Below are 4,308 nucleotides of genomic sequence, written 5' to 3' on the forward strand. Positions count from 1 at the left end.
GAAGTCCCTCAAATCCAAAATTACATAGCCAGCATAGAATATGAGATGTCATCCATCAGTTTAGGCTTGGATCACCCGTCAGTTCAGGCATGACACCCTTAGTCCTTCGGATTAGTACATCAGTATAGTGGATCAACACAGCCAGTGTTAGTAACCGTGGCACAGTATTAACACCCTTTTAATAGGGGTTACAGGTTGGACCCCGATTATCTCAGATTGGGGTATGTCGGTTAGATGATACCTCCCACAGTCTCAATCCAATAATCAGATCAGTAATTCAGTCTTAGTGTTGTTAACCAAAGCATACAGATATCAATTATTTTAGTATTTCCGTTTATAGATTTTATTTAGTTCATGTTATAGGCTTGGTCGTGCATCCTCAGTATCTACAAATTTCACGTACCTTCAGCATATACAGACTTTCATGCATACTCAGTATTTATAGATTCCCCATATTATCAGTATCTATAGATTTCATGCATTCTATTTCATACTCCATTTTTATATGTATATTTAGATAGTTATTATTTCTTCTCATGAAACCGTACATATTAGCCTATCTCACTTAGCATGCCAGTATACTTAAAGTATTGATCGCATACCTTTCTTTTGTGCTATGATGTATTATATCATAGGTGCTGACGATCAGTTTTTGGATTGTGCTTAGACTCCTCAGAATCTTAGTAGTAGCAGTGGTGAGTCCTCATATTTCAAGGACAGATTATTTTATTTCATTCTTTCAGTCTAGTAGTTAGTTGGAGTTAGTTGGGGCCTGTCTCATCAACTGTCAGTTTTTCAATTAGAGGCTTACAGACACTACAGTCAATAATTCAGTATCCGGACTTCAGTTAACATGTCTATTAGTCATTAATTTTATCAGTATTTTATTAGATTCAAATAATTGTTTCTCTAGATTTATATTCCAGTGTTGTTTTAGTTATTAAAACCTTATGGCATATCAGTTGTTCTTCTGCAATTATGATATTATTATTCAGTGCTCACACCAGGTACCAGCTCATGGTCTAGCTTGTAGTCTCTCAGTATTGTAAGCACCATGTGATGCCCAGGGTGTGCTCTCAGGGTGTTACAACTATCTCCCCCTTGGAAGAAAACTTCTACCTTTTTTTGATAAATTACTTTCATTAACTAGGTAAGTATCGAATTACTACCTTGTTTTTCCATTGCCATTACTATAAGAGATGGATCAGAACCTTTTAAAACCATTATTCCACCATCATCAATATCATACAAACAAACTCCCAAACAAGTTAGTCTATGCAACTCTTTGACCAACTCCTTATCGATTTCCAAATGGGCTATGATGTTGGGTGTATTTATGCATTATAGCGTTACTATTCTAGGCTTTTTAGCCTTATTTTGAGGATGATTCATGTGACATATGGGTTGATAATGAGATAAATATGTATCAAAGTGTTAAAGAATGTGTTTATGATGTTTAAAGTGAGTTTCAAACAAGTTTGTACCTAAAAGATTCATTAAGAGTTCCCAGAAAACTAGTGTTACTAGCTTGAGCTAGGTGCTTATCTAGTTGATTCCGGTGGATTCTATTATGCTTAAAGAGTTCAAAATGGTTTTTATGTGTAATTATATGTGAAAAAACTTTTTTATAATGCTCAACGGTCAATTGGATCAAGCTAAGGGTCAAAACAATGAGTTAAAGATCAAAGTGAAATTAGCCTATGCTTAGCTCGTGTTTCTAGTTCATCGTGTTGGATGTTGGGTTGTTTTGAGCTTTAAATTGTTGTGTTTAATGATATAGAATTCTTTATTAATGGATTATTATGATATATTAATGATATAAAATCTTCAAATCAAGTAGGAACAACTCAAAAAAGCTCGGAATGTCTCAACAAAGACACAATACGCAAATTGATACACTTTTGGACCCCTGGAATGTCTTGGGCGCATATAGGCTATAGGAGTGGCCAATGGACACATGTAATACACCAATTGATTTATAAGAGGACCAAAATATTAACCTTGTGACACGCGGTTGTCCTAGAGGCTGTCGCGGGCTCATTTTGGTGTTCCCTTGCCTTAGAAAAATTCTGAACAAAAAAATCCAGAGAGGTAGGGCAATATTGAGGTGACGCCTAACCTGGAGCAGGGCACTACCTAGGGTGCCTCCCCACCTAGTTCAGGGCTCAATAACTGAAGGTTTTCTTATCCAACACGGAAAGGGCTTGCTCTTATACTATAAATACATGTTGTATAACGTTTTTACAAATCTTTTAGAGTATTTTGGAGAGCAAAGGGCTGCTACAACTTATTCATTAGATTTTTATTATTTTTATTTAGTTCATTCATGTTTTTAGTCATGAATTACTATTTTTTTATTATGATTATGACTATGCGTGGTTAAACGCTCTTTTTTGGGGTTGAAGCCAAGAACATGATTATTATTTCTATGGATTAAGTTTGGTTTCTTTGCTGATCAATATTGATTGTTTGCTTATTCTCTTTCTAACTATTTTCTAGATTCACGACCCTTAGACTACATTCATTGTCAACCTTGTGAACTCGGGAGTGGGAATAGGGTGATAGAACATAGGAATAAGCATAGTATAGTTCTTGATTATTTATAAAATAAGAAACTTAAATTAGTATCTAGGATAAGGATGTAATTAGATACCTTACTTCATTCATATGTAGGATGATATTTGTTAAGAACTAAAGTGAATTATTACATCCCTGCACAACGATGTAGGTGTAAGGTTTAACTTAGGTAATAGATTAGAGGTTGGGAAACCATAATCACGCAATTAACCCTACGAATCAACAACCAAGATAAGCAAGTTAATGAATGAAATACAATAGCATAATATGATTGTTCAGAGTGTTTCAACCCTAGGTTTTCTCCTATTGATTGTTACAAGATCTTTACTTTACGCATTATTTACTTTACTTGCAATTTACAAACTCAATTCTCTCATTTGGTTACTCTCGCATCAAGTGAATCTAAATTGTGAACTAAAATCAAATCATTGCTAAATCTAGTCTCTGTGGGATTGATAAATCAGCTTTCTTGAAGGACACTATATTACTTGTTAGATCACATACACTTACATATGCGCTTGGGCGCTATCAAGTTTTTCACGCCATTGCTGGGGACTTGTATTTAGGCAATTGTTTATGTAAGTTTATATTTAGATTTATTTGATGTTCTTATGCTTGATCTTGTTTTTGTGTTTTCAAGATAAGTGTATAAGCTAGCAAGGGATCGGGAGTTGGTAGAACCAAGTCCAAAACCCGAGCAACTTTACCATCAACGTAGGAGAGAAGAAATCCTTCTCCCTAGAATTTTACAAAACCAAGAAGACCAAGAGAACACCGCTCCTATGGATGAACAACAAGTATCTGGTAGGAAGGTTAGGGAAGTGGTAATCCCACTTCCAATGAACTTAACTTCCCCAAGTGAAAGATCGACATCTATGGAAATTTTGAGTTGAAATAAAATATGGTACAACTTCTTATTAGCAATGGAAAGTTCATTGGGCTTTCACATGAAGATCCACAAGTCCACTTGCAGACTTTAATTGAGCTTACAGTTACATTCACTACGACTGGGGTGACTCTAGATTATGTGAGGTTGAAATTGTTTCCCTATTCACTTTTGGGAGAAGCTAAAAGGTGGTTGAATGCAGAGCTGGCCAATTCAATCACATCATAGGATGACTTAGCATGAAATTTCCTCATCAGATTCTTTCCATCGAGCAACACTGCTAGTCTTTATAGTGAGATAGTGAGCTTGAAATAGAAGCCTGATGAAAACCTCTATCATTCTTGGAAATGCTTAAAGGCTCTTCTTTGGGATTGTCCACATCATCAATAGTCGAATGAGGTACTTTCTCACACTTTTGTAGAAGCTCTTGATCATAATACAAAGATTTTGCTAGATTCAGCCACAGTTGGTCAAGCGTTGGAGCTAACTTATCATCTGTACAAATTGTTGAAACACATAGCACAAGGAAATCCAGATTGGCATTAGATTGTAGAAGTGACACAAAAAAAATTGTGGGTGTATTAGAGGTGGACCATTTCACAGCCCTATCAGCATAGGTTTCTGCCTTACAAAATTTGATTAACACTCATTTTAGTGGCATAAATTTAGGAGCAGCATAACCTGTAGCCACAGTAAATGCCATCTAACATGCTGCAGGTTGGTGTGAAGTATGTAGAAATAGTGTTAATGCGGCTACTATGTGTACTTCAAATTCAAAATCTATGATGTATGTAGGCAATGCTCAAAGGCCTAATTATGGTAATGCCTACAACATAAGGCAAACT

This window comes from Capsicum annuum, chromosome 2 (genome assembly GCF_002878395.1).
Source record: "Capsicum annuum cultivar UCD-10X-F1 chromosome 2, UCD10Xv1.1, whole genome shotgun sequence".
Lineage (NCBI taxonomy): Eukaryota > Viridiplantae > Streptophyta > Magnoliopsida > Solanales > Solanaceae > Capsicum > Capsicum annuum.